This window comes from Petromyzon marinus, chromosome 46, assembly GCF_048934315.1.
Source record: "Petromyzon marinus isolate PM22_M1 ecotype Great Lakes invasive population chromosome 46, UKy_Petmar_22M1.pri1.0, whole genome shotgun sequence".
Taxonomy (NCBI): domain Eukaryota; kingdom Metazoa; phylum Chordata; class Hyperoartia; order Petromyzontiformes; family Petromyzontidae; genus Petromyzon; species Petromyzon marinus.
In genome coordinates, this window is record NC_133712.1 from 1,404,007 (window position 1) to 1,423,223 (window position 19,217).

General features: G+C 45.6%; 1 long non-coding RNA gene across 1 annotated transcript; it reads right to left on the reverse strand.

The window, feature by feature from the left end:
- Positions 1–882: 882 nt before the first annotated feature.
- Positions 883–3,220, reverse strand: LOC142930943 (uncharacterized). Its single transcript, XR_012946942.1, has 3 exons — positions 3,146–3,220; positions 2,530–2,628; positions 883–1,992 (listed from the first exon to the last, which is right to left on the reverse strand). It is a non-coding gene; the product is annotated as an uncharacterized LOC142930943 (long non-coding RNA).
- Between the last annotated feature and the right edge of the window lie 15,997 nt (positions 3,221–19,217).

Below are 19,217 nucleotides of genomic sequence, written 5' to 3' on the forward strand. Positions count from 1 at the left end.
CTGGGCCTTAAATGAGTACCTAGTATAAGATATGAACATCAGCACTGGGGAAACAAAGGAGGTCAGCCATGATGCTAACCACATTACCCTCTCAAACATTGTGCCAGCCTTAATAGGGGCTCGCTAAGATAACTTGAGTGGGGAGGGGGGGTGAAAGTGCTTCATGAACCCAGTGATGGGACTTCAATTCCTCACCCTGGCCAACTAGATTCAGCAGTCTATTCAGGCGACACGGGGGATCTTTGTCCTTGTGTGTGAATGTGTAAGCAGTAGAGTAGCGGCTAGCACCCTGTGCTATGAACCTGGTGAAACGAGTTCGATTTCTACTCACGGCCAACACCTGTGACAATTATCTGAACCGGTCCCGGCCCTTCACTAGCTCGACTCAGCCTCAAATGAGTACCTGGTGTAGCGGTGTGTAAACATCACCACTGGGGAGACAAAGGCGGCCGTGCATGGTACTGGCCACCCACCCCCTCCTTCACAGCACTTTCCCCAACAATTAGTTGAGGCTATACAGGGGATCTTTGCCTTTGTTTTTGTACGTGTGTAAAAGTTAGCCCGTGCATGCGCGTGCGTATGCAGAGGTTCGAGCAAGTGCGGCGTGCGTACCGGATGCGCCAGTCAGCCAGCTGGTACTGCTTGTCTGTAGACAGGCTGCAGTAGTGCATGAGGAGGTGGGCGAGCGAGTTTCTGGCGAGGCCGAGGGAGCGCGCCGCTGGGTGCGTGTCGAACAGGCCCACCACGTACAGGCCCAGGTCACGTTGCAGCCACTCAATGTCCGAGTCCGCTCCGTGGAAAACCTGCGCCCCCGCCACACCGCAGCGTCAATCACCACGTCACCGTGGCAATCACTGCGCCACTGCGTCGCCGCGTCAAGCACCACGCCTCTCACGTGGCCGGTGCTCAAGATATGGTTACAACGTCCCTAGTAACCATCGTCGCCGCCGCCGCTGTCAACAAGGCATGGCTGCAGCCAGCCCCCCTTAATTGCTTCCTTTCTCTATTTCCCTTGCTCGGTCCGACCTGCTCCCTCCTATTCTTTGGTCCTTTCGGTAAAGTCACCACCACGTAGAAGGGAAGCAATAAAATAATACAAATATATAAAACAATAAAATTCTCACGACGTTTCGACTGCAACACAAGCAATGGTCATCAGGTGTGAAAACCACAGCAAGAATTTTATTGTTTAATATTTTTATTATTTTATTGTTGCCCTTCTACGTGGTGACTTTACCGAAAGAACCAAGAATATGAATCCCTGCAGTCACGAAAGCTTTAAATAAAATAAAAAATTCTGCTCCCTCCTGTTCTCCCCGTGTAATTCTGCGCCCCGAGATGTTTGTTACGTATTCTTAGTTTTTTCGGTAAAGTCACGTTGAAGAGAAACAACAAAATAACAAAATATATATAAAACAATAAAAAATTCTCACGACGTTTCGACCATAACTCAAACGGTCATCATCAGGTGTGTCGGTATGATGATGACCGTTTGAGTTATGGTCGAAACGTCGTGAGAATTTTTTATTGTTTTATATATATTTTGTTATTTTGTTGTTTCTCTTCAACGTGACTTTACCGAAAAAACTAAGAATATGAATTACTGCAGTCACGAAAGCTTTAAATCAAAATTTATGTTTGTTACGCTTTAGGTGCAATACAAGTGCAATTTACTGTCGTAAACATTCACCCAATGGCATTCATATCGAGTGTGCAGGCAGTGCAATGATACATTGGCAGCAAGCTGGAGGGACCCAGGCGTCGTGCTACAAAGTCGGCGAGGGAGAGGGATGCTGTCTCACTCGATTATTTTGTTTATGCATGTCTACGTGCACGCGTGCCTCTCACCTTGACAATTTTGGGGTTGGTGAAGGCCTCGTTGAGGATGTGCAGGTCGTTGCGCAGCATCAGTGTGTCGATAATGAAGTCCTCTTCGCGCGTCGAGATTTGCATGAGGCAGGTGATGCCCAGGAAGGAACGTTATGAGTGATGCTACGGGGCCACGCACAGGAATAGCCGCTCAACGGTCGGCGGACAAACAACAGTAGAAGAGGCAGATAGGCGGTCGAGCGGGACGAAAGCACACAGACGGCACAACCCAACAAACCAACCGCACATCACAACTCGATATTATACGACCACACACGTCACACACACATGCTGGCACTCACCCAGACAACAAACACAGATCCCCCGTAGAGCTTTAACAGACTGTTGGGACAAGTGCTGTTAGAGAGCACCTATGCAGGCCGAAACGGCACACGAGGGGTTGGGTGGCCAGCACCATGCCCGGCCGCCTTTGTCTCCCAAGCGACAATGTTTTTAAACATCGCACCAGGTACTCAATTGAGGCCGAGTCAAACTAGGGGAGGCCCAGGACCGGTTCAGATAATTGTCACGAGTGTTGCCCATGAGTGAGAATCGAACTCGGGTGGCTGGGTTCATAGTGTAGAATGCTAACCACTACACTACAGCTTCCCACAAACTGACACTCACGCCGACACACACACACACTCACACCGCCCTTACCTCAAGGTCCACAGCGAACTCCTTGCACTGGAGCAGCTTTTCGTTGACCTGCGCTAGTTCTTCCAAGGAGGTCACTAAGGTCAGTGGCATCTCCTCCTTCTTCTCAACGGCACCATCAAGACCATCAACATCACAAGCAGAACCAACAACATCAGCACCATCAACAATAACACCAACAACCACTACCAGCTCCATGTTCATCATCTCCATCAACACTGTTAAAAGTAACATCACCAGCAGTAGCACCAGCACTTTGTTGTGTGTATACGTGTATGTGAGGAGCGGTAGCGCACTACGCTATGAACCCAGCGACCCAAGTTCGATTCCTGCTCAAAGCCAACACCAGTGACGATCACTTGAACCGGTTCTGGGCCTCCCCTTGGTCGACTCAGCCTCAACTGAGTAAATGGTGCAGTGCGTAAACATTAGTACTGAAGAGATAAAGGTGGCCGGGTGTGGTATCGACCACCCAGCCCCTCGTTTGCCATGCCGGCCTTCGGAGGTGCTCGCTAACAGCACTTGCCGCAAAAGTATGTTCAGGTTATATGAGGGATCTTTGTCTTTGTATGTATATATATACATTCGTGTGTGTACTTGTGTGTACGTGTGTGTTCACCTGTGGTTCTGGCTCTTGAAGGAGCTCCTCACTGGGAGTGAAAGTCTCCAGCTCAAACTGGTATGGTGGGCAAAGCTGCACGCACACATGGGCACACAACAGCAGCAACAATTCAGCACTGGCTGGTACCATCAGCACACCATCAGCACCAGGCAAGGTGCATTCCAAAGCCATGACGAGCAGTGAATACTCACTGATGGGAAGTCACAGGACAGACACACTTGTATGAAACACAAATACACACTGGTGTGTACCAATGTCTATTTGCTTGTGTATCTAATTTGCATTTGTGTGTCTGCATGTAACCGTACACATATTCTTTGGGTCTTTCGTTGAAGCCACATAGATAGATCAAATAATAAAAAATAATAAAGATAAAAAATAACATCACGACGTTTTGATCACAACACAAGCTATTGTCATCAGGTGAGAAATATCGCAGGAGAGCTGCTGAGAATATATGGTGGGAGCGCTGCTAAGGAGTTATAAAGGTTTGGGATGGGTGTAGCGGAAGGGTCAGTGGGCGGGCTAGAGATTAAATTTGTATGTAAATGTAAGATCGGGTAAATCTTGACAAACGAAGCTGCGGGGGTGGCCATTGTATTGTGAGAGATTAGCATGTCAATGTAAGAGATTAGCATGTCAATGTAAGAGATTTGCTTGTCAATGTAAGAGATTAGCATGTCAATGTAAGACATTTGCTTGTCAATGTAAGAGATTAGCATGTCAATGTAAGAAATTTGCTTGTCAATGTAAGCTCGGAGAGAGCTCGGCAAGAACATTGCCACATGGAGGTGGAAAAGGATGGCAAGCCGCCATTTACTAACACAGCTAAAAGTGGTTGTGTTAGTGAATGTAACGCTGAGAGTTGAAATGTAACTGCTCACATAGGTAAGTAGAGAGGGAACATCACAGCCAGTTATGACCTAAACTGGTTAATAACGTCCTTCCAATGATTGCTCAGTTTGTACCCATCTTCTCGGTTGAAATCGTGTCTGTGTAATAAGATCAGGTAAATCTTGACAAATGAAGCTGTGGGGGTGGCCATTACATTGTGAGAGATTAGCATGTCAATTTAAGGAATTTGCTTGTAAGCAATCGTCACCATATGACGATTGCTTGTGTTGCGATCGAAACGTCGTGATATTGTTATTATTTTTATTATTTCTATCTTTATTATTTTTTATTATTTGATCTATCTACGTGGCTTTACCAAAATACCCAAATAATATGAATTCCTGCAGTCACGAAAGCTTTAAGTCAAGATTTAAGCGTACACATCTTTGCGCAAATTTTTACATCAGTGTATGAGTCGATATATTTGCGCCTCATATTACAATTGGAGAATTTCTGAACTGGTCTTGAGCCTTTGCTAGGTGAACTCCGCCTTGAATGAGTACCTGGTGCAGTGTATATACATCCGTAATGGGGAGATAAACAGCACCTGGGCATGGTGTTTCCCACACTACCCCCTTGTGTGCTGTGCCAATCTTCATAAGTGCTCACAAACAGCACAACAATCTATATTATCTCCTGCCAGTGAGCCTTCAACTCTTCACGTAGCCTCAGAGTGTACCTAGCCTAGCACTAGTGGTAAATTGTGCTTGTTGTTGTTTTATGTGCCTGCATTAGTACGTATATACATTCATCTTATTGTGTTGATGCATGCATGAGTACATATCTTTGTGCCTCCGATGGTATTGGTGTGTGCATCTGTGCGTGTGTCTGTATGTTAGTGTGTGTGTGTGTACGTACACGTCTTCCTGTGTATGCGTACGCTGCTGGTGCAGGAGGTCAGCGAGGGCGGGAGGTACGTCCAGGTCATCCGGGCGCACGTCCCGGCGTAAACGCAGTGCTGCAATCACACAAACACACATTCACACCAACCTCATTAGCCGTCGTTTATCACTGCTGGGTAAAGGCCTCCCCATACTTCACTGTCGAGTGATTCAACAATTCATCTCACGTCTGTGCATGAGCAAATCTCATCACACAATCACCACGGTGGTCATATTAAAAGATTCACTCCTTTGGCTGTTATTTCATTAACTTTCTTGTCCATCCTTTTGAGTAAAGCTTCCTGCCAAAGGCAACTTGATTCCCCAAAACAATCCATATTTTATTTCCATTTGTTTTCCAGTTTGTATTCGTCTTCTTCTTGTCAGTAATTCCCAGCATGCACCTCGATGTAATTATTTGCATACATAACAGCTTTTATGCAATATTCTAGATTTGCAGTTTTCGTGACTGCAATGATCCATACTCTTTGGTTCTTTATGTAAAGTGATCCATGTCACAGCATGAGAAGATTTGAGATGCATTAGTCATTTATTACATGTTAACATATGTGCTTATTTGTACGAGTGTGATGAATATTCAGCGAGAGATGAATATTCTTTGAGTGCCATTTCAAAATGCTCGGCCTCATGTGGTTACGGGATATATAAAGTGCAGTCGCACCTCTGATTAGCACGGTTGGCTACGTAAGACGGTGCGCAAAAAAATTCAACACACATCAAAGTCATGGGTTGTATGAAATGTGGTTGCATGCCATCTGGCCCCATGGGCCGTATGTGTCCCTGATGTGTTTCCGTACCTGCTGGCAGCGGCTTGAGGGCATTGGGCTTCACACGCAGCTTGGGCAGGAAAGGCACGTTTGAGTTGTCCACTCTCTGCGTGAAGCTGAGCTGTGGCCGTGCGATGTTCTTGGCCTGCAGCGCGTGGAATGTGCGGCCTCGCGCCGAGGCAAACTCCTGGTTCTGCGTGAGAGCCGAGATGCTGACTCAGCAGAGTACTGAAACGTTGAGTCAGCGGATCACTGTCGACGACAACTAGGCATGCAACGTTACAGATTCATTAAAATTGATTTGTACGTTTAAGACACACGCTTTGAATTGAGTGTGTCACGTTTTATATTAATTATAGTCATACAGCAGTGAACTGACAGAAGGTTGAAACGTGTTTTCAATCTTCTGGTGACTAGATGGAGACCATCTCAATACACCTGAGATTTCGGTGGCTGAAACCCAGATTAAAACCCAGGATCACAGTGGTACCAGCTCAAGTATCTCTGATCCAGTATTAATCGTAAGCCACCCAACCACTTCATACATATGTCTTGTGTGTGTGGGGGTCCCAAATGCCTTTGTTGTGTGTATGTCACAGTTGGTGCATCTGCCAATCATCTAAGACCGTCTCCTGTGATCTTCAGGCAGCGAGGATCCAACACTTCACGTATAACGCGTGTGAATTTAGTGCATACTCGTCGTGTGTTGCGTCGTGAATGTCGTGTATTTGTGTACCCGACGATTCCACGAGGACACGATGGTCTTGGGGGGCAGGGTTCCCTGGGGGAGCACGGGGGCCTTATTTTTGTTCACCCCTGATACCTCGTCCAACAACGTGCCCTGCACCACACAGGGAAAAATTATTACACAACCACATGCACAACAGACGACAATCACTACACGAAGCAAAACAATGACACAACCACATACACAACACAACTATGTAACTACACACAGCGACATAATTACACAATTGTATACACAAGGCATAAAAGCCACGTAAAAAAAGTATACAATCACATACAACACTCAACAATCACATGACATCACATGACACCTACTACTCATGTCGCAACAACCATACACCCTATTTACAACTCCATTTACAACTCACTCAATCAGCACTTCATCGATGAGGGCCTCCCCATGCAATTTGGGTTGAGGGGGTTAATTGACCATACTTCACATTTGTTCAGTGTGGGTTAGTGTGTTGGTGGGGAGCATCAATGTGGGAACGTAGAGTAGAGAATGAAATGAATTTTGTATGTTGAACTTATTTTACACCGTATGTAGCCAACCATGCTAATCGGAGGTGCAGGGAACATATAATAACGATTAGGAATTGTGATCATTCATGCAAGCAATATCCATGCACAATCCTGCTAATCATTGGAGATCTAGGGTGGTTTGGTCAATACATGCGTTTCCACACATCCGATGACTAATGCAACCTTACATCCTACATATTACACATTAACACAACATGTAAACACAACCAGTAACATAGAAATATACACCATCACATATTACCACACACATCGCCATACTCCCAACCAGACATGTACTTGAGCGTCAATACAAAGTGCAATAAGCAAGCACAGTCACACGTACAAACTACACACGTGTGAAATACACAACCACATCAGCATAACTAGTCTTCAATCCAAACGCCTTGCATTTCAGACTTCAGTGTCTCTGCTTAGCAACAGTAAGACCATACGGCCAGACGAGGGTTGCTGGGAACCAAGAGCTGGTCAATAAGAGGGGAGCGTGGCAATCACGGTGGAAAAACACTACAGTTCATGGAAATACAGATCAGCCCAGCACTAGCCCAGCTGCACTCGTACTAAAGTAAGATTCACCCACCACACGCTCCAGGATGGTGTCGGTGGCATCCACCGGCCCTTCGAATCGCTCCTCGGGGTCCATCGAGTCCGTCACGTGACCACGGCAGCCATAATAACGCGACAGATTGGAGATGCTGCACGGTATTTTGGGTAATGCAGAATCGCATGCAATCAACTGTTAACAATGGCTATTGTATGGAGAGGCTGCAAGAGGGTTTTGGGGCTGCCCATTACTAATTTTAGCAGTGAGACACGGACTGAAAAGCCAATAGGCCAATGTGCTAAATAATACTTTTGTTTATACATAGAGACAGAGCAGAGTTCCGATATATTTCCTTTTGGCATACCATTTTAGGTTTTAGAATGGTGTGCTGTTCACCGCAAAACGAGAGCAACATGACGTGCGGTGAAACATATTCCTGTAGATGATATCATCTCTCAGGTCGATGTGGCCCTTAAAGGCATAGGACACATCCAAGCAGACGTTGCGAGAGCTGAAATAGCAACTATTCTTAAGAATTTCGATTTAAAGCTTTCGTGACTGCAATGATTCATCTTCTTTGGTTCTTTCGGTAAAGTCACGTAGAATGAGAATAAAATAATAAATTGATAAAATAAAATAACACAATAATATTCTCACGACGTTTCGGCCACAACACAAGCGGCCTTCATCAGGTGAAGGGAGCGAGACTGTCTGGTAGGACCGCGCTGGAGTGAGAGAGCCACGTTCAGATCACGGCTTTTAAGCTATGTGAGAGGAACAAAGAGCCTTGACGAAGGAATTAGCATAAAATTTAGCATTGAAAAGGCTGAATGATTAGCTTGTGACTGGTCACAGAAATAGCTATGTTAAAAGTTAAAGCATACACATCCGCAGAGGCACCCATTGTTAAAAGGAATTAGCATAGAATTTAGCATTGAAATAGCTAAATTAAGGCATTCACTTGTAACTGCTACAGAAATAGTTACGTTGAAGTCAGAGCATACACATTCACCGAGGCACTTAGTACAAATCAAAACAGGAGAATTTAGCATTGAAATAACTAGGCGAATTTAGCATTGAAATAACTGGGTGATTTGCTAGTGACTGGTCACAGAAATGACTACAAATCTGAGCTATTCACAGTACTATATAGTGAACCAATAAAAACTAAAATATAAATTACCTTCATGTTATCAATAAACTCTATATTCTCCAATCAGCTAAGCTACCAACCATAAGTCGTTATATATCACAATGCTATATGGCGAAAAAATGGGTGGATTCTTACCCTCAAATTTCCGTACCACGGATAGCTACGGGCCCCGTTCAGACGGACGAGTTCGTCCATGGTCGGAACAGAGGAGGGGGAGAGAGACAGCTGCGAAGCCCTAGTATACTCCATGTTGTAAACCATACCATTAACCGTGGTGTGAGAGGTATTAAGAGGCAATGCTGGCGAAAGAGCTGCGGTCTGAAGGTCATCTTAAAATTACAATTAATTAAGAACAGAAATCATTTCTACAATTAATTAAGAACAGAAATCATTTCTGTTCTTAATTAATTGTAATTTTATGATGACCTTCAGACCGCAGCTCTTTCGCCAGCATTGCCTCTTAATACCTCTCACACCACGGTTAATGGTATGGTTTACAACATGGAGTATACTAGGGCTTCGCAGCTGTCTCTCTCCCCCTCCTCTGTTCCGACCATGGACGAACTCGTCCGTCTGAACGGGGCCCGTAGCTATCCGTGGTACGGAAATTTGAGGGTAAGAATCCACCCATTTTTTCGCCATATAGCATTGTGATATATAACGACTTATGGTTGGTAGCTTAGCTGATTGGAGAATATAGAGTTTATTGATAACATGAAGGTAATTTATATTTTAGTTTTTTATTGGTTCACTATATAGTACTGTGAATAGCTCAGATTTGTAGTCATTTCTGTGACCAGTCACTAGCAAATCACCCAGTTATTTCAATGCTAAATTCGCCTAGTTATTTCAATGCTAAATTCTCCTGTTTTGATTTGTACTAAGTGCCTCGGTGAATGTGTATGCTCTGACTTCAACGTAACTATTTCTGTAGCAGTTACAAGTGAATGCCTTAATTTAGCTATTTCAATGCTAAATTCTATGCTAATTCCTTTTAACAATGGGTGCCTCTGCGGATGTGTATGCTTTAACTTTTAACATAGCTATTTCTGTGACCAGTCACAAGCTAATCATTCAGCCTTTTCAATGCTAAATTTTATGCTAATTCCTTCGTCAAGGCTCTTTGTTCCTCTCACACAGCTTAAAAGCCGTGATCTGAACGTGGCTCTCTCACTCCAGCACGGTCCTACCAGACAGTCTCGCTCCCTTCACCTGATGAAGGCCGCTTGTGTTGTGGCCGAAACGTCGTGAGAATATTATTGTGTTATTTTATTTTATCAATTTATTATTTTATTCTCATTCTACGTGACTTTACCGAAAGAACCAAAGAAGGTATTCTTAAGAATGCTAAGAAACCCATTAGCAACATCAGCAAAAATGAACGCTCTGAACTCGCGAATTTAAAAAAACAGAAGTGATATAGTCATCTTCTCAGCAGACAAAGGAAACGCTACTGTATTTATGGATAAAGATTCGTACAACAACAAAATCCAGAACCTACTCAACGATGGAAGTTACTCAAAAAATAAAAAATACCCCAATAATAGCCTAACTATAAAAACTAACAAGATCATCACAAGTTCGACCTCCCTAATCGAACCAACTAAACGTCCCTCCTTAAAACCTTCTGCTGCAAGACCCCCTAGATTCTGTGGTCTCCCCAAGATTCATAAAGAAGGCAATCCACTACAGGTTCTCCGGTTTTTCCCTACACATTAAAAAACACGCGTTTGGAGTATTTGGCTGCAATATATTTCGACATGATAAGACACTTCATTCACTCATTGTTTTTTTTCGGTAAAGTCACGTATGTATGATGAGTAATTTTATGCAGTCACGAAAGCTTTAATACACTTCATTGACATTTTATTTGCGACTGGGTCACTTAAAAAAAGTGCTAAATAGCTCAGCGAGCCTTAGCTGGTAAAAAACAAATGCGCGTGATCGTGAGTGTCCGTGTGTAAACGCGCGTGGGTGTTTCTGCATGTGCATACGTGACCTCGTGTCTGTGTGTGGGGAACGCAAGCACAATGTTTAGCACGCAGCACTACCTACCCAGCGACCCGAGTTAGATTACTAAATGTATATTAAGTGTGATATAATCAATGTTTTACGTCACGGCTCCTTGGAAACAAATATGGGTCCCCTGCATGCCGAAAGTCGGGAAAACCAGATGACGAAGACGAACCAGCACTAGAATGGGAAGCAGATGAACAGAATACAAGAGACATCAAGAGACATCGATCAGCATGATGAGAATAACTAGAGCCTCTTGGTGTCCGTGGCGCAGCTCGACGCACAATTACCCACGGCTGCGGCGAGAAGGGGACTTAGACGGGGTGGTTTCAAGCCGCCGATGTTCCCGCTGGGGAGACCACGCGGTCATCTGGCCACCAATTCGCCCACTGACGGCACAGCGCGTCCGACGGCCCCCCCAATTCGTGCAAAGCACGGGAAACGACGCAAGGCACGATCGCTCCGGCAGCACACGAGGGAGCGGCGGGCCGACCCAGACATTTACCTCCCGTCAGGGAATTCGTGGCAGAGGGAATGTGACCGGACCGCCTTTACCTGTCGGTTCGAAGCAGCATACGAATCTGTTGGATGAACGGAGGAGGAGGCTCTACGGGCCTTGCCGACGGCCCTCGACGATAACGCTCTGGCAGCGTTCCGAGACATCCCCGAGAAAGGACGAGGCACCCTCCGAAATGGCAGCCGCCTTCGATCCACCATCCAATGTGCAGAGGAAATTCCTGCAGTGGAGGCGAGGGGAGGCCGAGACGCCCCTCGCTTTGAAAGTGGGGGGCCCTTGAAAGCGCGGGGCCCGTGGCATGTGTCACTATACTCTTTGGTTCTTACGGTAAAATCACGTAGGTAGAAATAAAATAAATGACGGCGTTTCGAACGCAACAAAAGCGCCCGTCTTCAGGTGAACAATCGCGAGAGCCGCGATGTCTGCTCCCTTGTGTAGCTACTTGGCGGTGGCAGTGCGAGGCTGGGGTCGACGCAGGGAGGAGACATCACGACGACGGCCCCGAGATCGGAGGCAGAGAGAGAGAGCGACCCCCTCTACCGCAAGAACCCACGAATTGCTTCCGGTGTGAGCAACTGGGCCACATTGTGCCAGGGTGCCAGAGTGATGGCTTGTCAACGACAATGCCGCCGACATCCTCCGTCCCACCGACAACCACTTCCCAAGCCCGACAAGCAAGTCGCGACAAATCAGACACCTGCAGAGATGGCAACGTTTTTGGAACCCTGAGGTGTAACAATTTATTCTCGTGTACTACCCGCATCAACCGACCCCTGCAGGCTAGTGGGAACCACCATGCAGTGATGCTGCAGCCCCTCGTCCCACCTCATCAAAAGTCCTTCTGAGGGACTACCTGCGAAGTCCCCAATGAGCAGGGTCTTTGCGATTCAACTCAGCGCGGCGCCGCAAGCTCAACAATGTCACATCCTCTACCTGCAGCCGCCCCCACTCGGCCTGCGTGAGACCCAACGTGTTGTCCCCAGGTGTCACCACCCTGGCCGGTTCTGCGTCACTCAACGTCGCCCCGAGCTTTGGTGACACTGCCAAGGGTGGTCTACATCAATGCAAACCCACACACCTGATGACGACCGTTTGTGTTATGGTCGAAACGTCGTGAGAATTTTTATTGTTTTATATATGTTTTATTATTTTATTGTTTCCCTTCAACGTGACTTTACCGAAAGAGCTAAGAATATGAAATATAGCTATTAATATGTATATCCCTGCTAACAGCGTCAGTTATATTCTTAGCTCTTTCGGTAAAGTCACGTTGAAGGGAAACAATAAAATATTTTTATTGTTTTATATATATTTTAGTATTTTATTGTTTCCCTTCAACGTGACTTTACCGAAAGAGCTAAGAATATGAATTACTGCAGTCACGAAAGTTTTAAATCAGCGTCAGTTATATTTAAAAAATATGTAATAATAATACAACTTTTTTGCGATTTTTTTATTGTGTTAGAGTTATACCAGCGATAATTGATCTAAATTATATGCGATATGAAGAAGGGCCATTTCGCAGACTATCCGTTTTCCTTTTCAGCGGTGTTAATGGCGAGTGTGTTGAGTTTTGTTTCGTGTTCGTTTTTGTTTGGCTGTTTTTGCTATAATTTCTATTTTCTGCACCGTTGTACATGTACATGTTTTCACTCTATCGCTTTTGTCATGTTGGTGACCCAGGTCTTGCGCTCTTCTCACCTGGTGAACCTAAACGTCAATCCCAATCAACGAATTGTTCATTATTTACACATCGATAGACACCCCTGTATCTTGTTCAACTTTTCCATACCTTAATTTTGTAACCTAATTACGATCCAAACTTGATTTGAAGCTTTCGTGACTGCAGGAATTACTCTTTGGTTCTTTCGGTAAAGTCACGTAGAAATAAAATAAAATAAATTGAATGACATTTTGAGTCCTATTCGGCCGTCTGAAATGCTTTCTTGACGATATTAGGAAACGACTGGTGATATGCACTTTTAAATCTAGATTAAAAACTAACTTAAAAAACTGTGTTTAGTTTGTCCTTCCCCCGCATCTCTGATTAGCACGGTTGAATGCAGACGGTGCGAAAGAAGTTCAACAACAACCTCCATTCGCCACTCCGTGGCGGTGACATCACCACGGTGATTATGCCAGGCGAAGTGCACTTTAAAGTGAGGCGACTGGCCGATGCACCACCTGTGCACCCAACTGTGCCCACCTACTATGTTTAGCCACCTGGCGCTTGCTCGGGTTGGTGAGCGTCGCTCCATAGCCCTCCGTTCATGCTGAAGGGCGACTGCCTCCAACTACCCAGTAGCGTCCTTCACAAGCCTCCTCCACAGAGGCCGATCTTGACACCGCTGGTACCAGTCATCGGAAAGCACACTTAGCTCTACATCCTCTTGTACCACATGATTACATCTCTTCTCGAGCCCCTGCCACGTCCATTTGGCCCCCTCTATCTGGCTGAACAAAAGCTATTTAGGCATGCGGTGGCTGTACATGCAGGCTCTATAACCCAGCCAACGCAGCCTTGCCTCCCGGAGCTCACCGATGAACTTTGTCGAGCTCTTTCAAGATTTTGTGAAGTCCTCACACAATACAGCCTGGCTAAACCCAGGATGGATCGTAGGCATGCCAGCCTGAATGTGTTTTACTGGCGAAGATGTTCCATTGGGGGGGGGGGGTCCGCTTTTCCGCAAGAATACAGGAGGGCATGACGGTGGCCGTGAATACCCGAGGCTTCATGTGGAGCAACAGACCAGGAAGCTTCCACACAGCTTTACCCAGCCGATGAACAGATGCCACTCGACTGATTTGGAGTGAGACTTCTGCTATCAAATCGGAGCTGGTCATAAGCACACTGCCCAGGTATGGAAAACTCTCCACTCTCTCTACAACTGCCCCATCACCAATCGGGAGTTGAGGGGGTGGAGTGTTTGATGGCACAAAATACCCAGCCAGGTGCTTAGTTTTGGTGGGGCTGATGGTAAGTTTGTAGCATGCTCCAGGTCTAGCAGCAGCGCTTCCAACTTCTTCTAAGTGAACAGCAATCACCAGATCATCAGCATATATAAATGGTTGACCAATAGGGAGCTATCCCTTGACCACATTGATCAGCCTCCCACTGTATCTGTACCAGATGGATATTCCGCCAGTACAGCCAAGGAAGGCTTCTCGAACTACGTTGTCGAAAAAGATGTTAAATAATGTTGGAGCCACAGCACATCCCTGTCGCACCCAAAGGTGAACAGGGAATGGCTCTGACTCCCAGCCACGTAGCTTTACTCGGGCCTACCCACCATCATCAAGGTCCTTAATGATTGTGAGCAGTCAGGGACTCCAAAAGCATGAAGAAAAAAGTTCAACATTCATTACCACTCCCCACCTTAAACACCTACACACACAGCGACAAAAGACACGTTTGACAAAGTCCCTCCTGCAGGAGAGAAGGCTTAAAAACGTGAAACCAAATTTATTTTTCTATAATTTCTTTGCGGTCTACTTGTCAGCACCACAACATCCATGTGGGAACAAGTCATTAAACTGGTAATGCAGGGGGTGCAGGGTTATCAAAAAAGCTTGCGCATATGTGTGCACATGTGAGTGCTAACATCTATGTTCATGTGATTGTGTGAGAGTGCATGGGCATTGCACGTGTGAAAACTTATTATTTACACGCGCTGGACATGAGTTTCTCATTATTTGATGGAAAGTATTAAAGCTGGTTTATCACTCATTTTGCTGGTGATGCTCAATGTAGCTGGCTGTAGCTGGTATTATCAGCTGTTAATGATAATGTGAGATGATGTTGGTGACACTGGGTGTATTTTGGGGTGTTGCCGTTGAGTCTGGGTGTTACTGGCCATACAGGGTACTTCTTCTTTGGTTCTTTCGGTAAAGTCACGTAGAATGATAATAAAATAATAAATTGATAAAATAAAATAACAATAATATTCTCACGACGTTTCGGCCACAACACAAGCGGCCTTCATCAGGTGAAGGGGGCGAGACTGTCTGGTAGGACAGCGCTGGAGTGAAAGAGCCACGTTCAGATACGGCCTTTAAGCTGTGTGAGAGGAACAAAGCGCCTTGACAAAGGAATTAGCATAGAATTTAGCATTGAAATGGCTGAATGATTAGCTTGTGACTGGTCACAGAAATAGCTATGTTAAAAGTTAAAGCATACACACCCGCAGAGGCACCCATTGTTAAAGGGATTAGCATAGAATTTAGCACTGAAATAGCTAAGTTAAGGCATACACATCTTGACAATGGAATTAGCATAGAATTTAGCATTGAGATAGCTGAGTGGTTAGCTTGTACCTGCTGCAGAAATAGAGCTTGTACCTGCTGCAGAAATAGCTACGTTAAAGTCAGAGCATACACATTCACCGAGGCCCTTAGTACAAATCAAACAGGAGAATTTAGCATTGAAATAACTAGGCGAATCCAGCATTGAAACAACTGAGTGATTAGCTAGTGACTGGTCACAGAAATGACTACACATCTGAGCTATTCACAGTACTATATAGTGAACCAATACAAACTCAAATATAAATTACCTTCATGTTATCAATAAACTCTATATTCTCCAATCAGCTAAGCTACCAACAATAAGTCGTTATATATCACAATGCTATATGGCGAAAAAATGGGTGAATTCTTACCCTCAAATTTCAGCACCACGGATAGCTACGGGTCCCGTTCAGACGGACGAGTTCGTCCATGGTCGGAACAGAGGAGGGGGAGAGAGACAGCTGCGAGGCCCTAGTATGCTCCATATTGTAAAACTATACCATTAACCGTGGTGTGAGAGGTATTAAGAGGCAATGCTGGCGAAAGAGCTGCGGTCTGAAGGTCATCGTAAAAATACAATTAATTAAGAACAGAAATGATTTAAAACATCTTTCCAGTGGTTACTAAGCCTGAATCCATCTTCTCGGTTGAAATTGTCTCTGTGCTTGTATATGTGAATGGCCTCATGAACGAATCTCTCATGGTAGCCGGTTGGTTTGCAAAGAACCTCCGTCTTGGAGAAGTCAATGTCATGTGAGCCCACTGAATTATAACAGTGATCTGCCACGGCAGAGGAGTTCGTCCTACCGTGTTTCAAGTCTGCTTTGTGTTCGCGGATGCGGTCCGAGATATGTCTTTTGGTTTCTCCAATGTAGCTACTACCACAGAGGCACTTTAGTTTGTAAACGCCCAGGTACTGTATGTCTGGAAGAGTGGCTCCACAAGAGGATCCTTCTTCATGACTGGAGTGATGGCTTTGCGGATTGTGTAGTCGGAGTAGCCATTAGCCCTGAGAGCCTGGTGTACGTGCTTGAGTTCACTGGTAATGTGTTCCTGGTCGGAAATGCATTGGGTTCTATGGTATAGAGTCTTGATGTGGGAGTTCTTCTGGGATGGATGGTGGTGGGAATCCGGTTTCAAGTAAGCATCTGTATGGGTAGCTTTCCTGTAGACAGAGTGGCTCATTGAACCATCATGTCTTCTTTTAATTAAGACATCCAAAAATGGTAGTTTGCCATCTTTTTCGACCTCCATGGTAAATCTGATGGCTGGGTATATGGAATTGATGTGGTCGCGGAATTGGTCTAGAGCAGGCTGGCCATGTGGCCAGATGACAAAGGTGTCATCAACGTACCTCTTCCATAAGGTCGGGCGTAGAGTGGCAGTCTGGATGGCGTCAGTTTCAAATTTTTCCATGAATACGTTGGCTACAACCGGAGATAGGGGGGAGCCCATTGGGGTGCCCTCAGTTTGTTTGTAGAAAGTTCCATTCCAGGTGAAGTAAGTGTTGGTTAAGCAATGTCTCACCAGGGGGGGTACATCAGTATGCAGTCCTTGATGAACCAGGTCTTCAATGATAGTGATGGTGTCAGGTACCGGGACTTTGGTGAACAAGGACACCACATCAAAACTGACAAGCAGGTCGTTTGGGGACAGGGAAATGCCTTTGATTGTCGATACCAGGTGAGTAGAATTTAGTACCGCAGAGGTGGTTTTTCCAGTGAAAGGTCGCAGTATATCAGCAAGAAAACGTGCCAGTTTGTAGGTGGGGGAGCTGATAGTAGAGACGATGGGACGAAGGGGTGTATCTTCTTTGTGTATCTTTGGAAGGCCATATAATCTTGGCCATATAAAAATACAGGGTACTTGTATCCGTGTGTTGTTAACGTCGCAGTTACAGGAGACCCTGTGTGACTCGAGCAGTTGGTGTAAACTACGTGTCTTATTTGTACTCTGGTAGACTTTAGGAGTTGCTGTGAACTCTGTTGCTAGAATTTACTGGCCGAATAGATGTCGCTATTAACTCCCATGTATTGTTAGATACTCCAGTTGACTCGGTGTTGCTGTTAACTGCGTGTTGTTCGAATTCGCCAGTTGATCCTGGATGTTGCTGTTAATTGCGTTTGTTGTTGATGTCGCCTCGTATCAATGGGAGACGTTTGTTGTCCTCCCTGCACCAATGCCAGTTCACTCCCCTCCAGGACTCTCACCGCCTCTCTTCACATCTTCATTTTTTCGGGAACGCCTGCCGGGAGCCTCCCCTGCATCACGGAGAAGTGTGCAACCGCGGGTCGCACTGGGATGAAAAGTGGAACACTCCTGACCCACATGCCGGCCGCTCAATATAGGACCACAGAGCTTGAGCAATTGTTGGCACTGGTTCTGGCTATTTTGCCCGCTTGTCTGTGTATTATCATGCCTCCACGCGAAAACTGCATGTGTTACAAATTCTACCACGTTTATAGATGGAATTTTCATGCAAGATGCTAAATACATGCAGAATATTATTTTTAAGATGTGGAGGGACACACACACACGTGGAAATGCAAGCATCAAGATTTGAGGACACAGATAGTGACCAGTGAATAAATTAAGAGAACAGCCGCCATTGAGTGATGTGACCGTAGCAGCTGTGCCAGGCTAGGTGCATTTTGAGATTATGGAACACAGAGTCACCCACATGGAGATATGCAGACATGTGCTTGGCACAGAGGCACATGAAAACGAATGGTTCTTCAGAAATATTATCTGGCGGGCTACAAAAAGTTAGCGACGGAATATCACGTGCCACGCGTACATGTTACGTCACGTGACTTATTTACGTCATAACGTCAGCTATGTGACAGCTAATCACCATAGTTTGTCTCCAACTCTCATCCCTATCTCTTGTATATCACTTTTCATCTCACTAACCTGTATCTACAGGTTTCCACAGTTTATTCAGGTTTGGTTTGTGCGATTTCACGTATATGCGGCTTACCTATTTCTCCACAAAATTCGCTAAATGTCTTTTGAACTCACTCTATATGCCACTTTGCGGTCAGATGTGACACAACATTGCATGTGTACGTATATACTACTCGGCAGGACGCTGTCTTGTGCGGTTTCACTTTGTGTGCCCTTTTTTTGGGAACTTATCCACCGCATAAAGTGAGGGAAACCTGTATTTATACCTCGGCAGGCCACTACAAAAGCCTTCACGGGCCAGATGTGCCAGTGGGAGAACCCTGTGTGATGACATGTGCTATAACGCATCGGTGACACACCGACACGCATGGTAACAATGCTACAGGGGGGCACGTGAAGACACAAGCAGACACGAAGTACCACTGACACAAAGCAACACTGTTGACACCGTTGACACTGAGACACACAAAGGCAAGCAGATGCATGTGCAGACACAAAGGCATACGTATACACAGGAACACACGTGAAAATGCACGGAACCGTGATCTATGATCTAAAGGAAGACGCAGCATGCGTAGTGACACGGAGGGACATGAGGACATGCGGGGAACTAACCGAGAGAAGGTGGGACATTACAGAGACATGTGAGTACACATTTAGACTTGCGGCGACCCACAGGGACACACAAGGACACGTGGGGTAAACATTTAGATATGCAAGGTCCGACGAGGACACAAAAGACACGTGAATGCACGTAGGGCGACATAGGTGATGGGAGAGGGATCTCCTACCGGC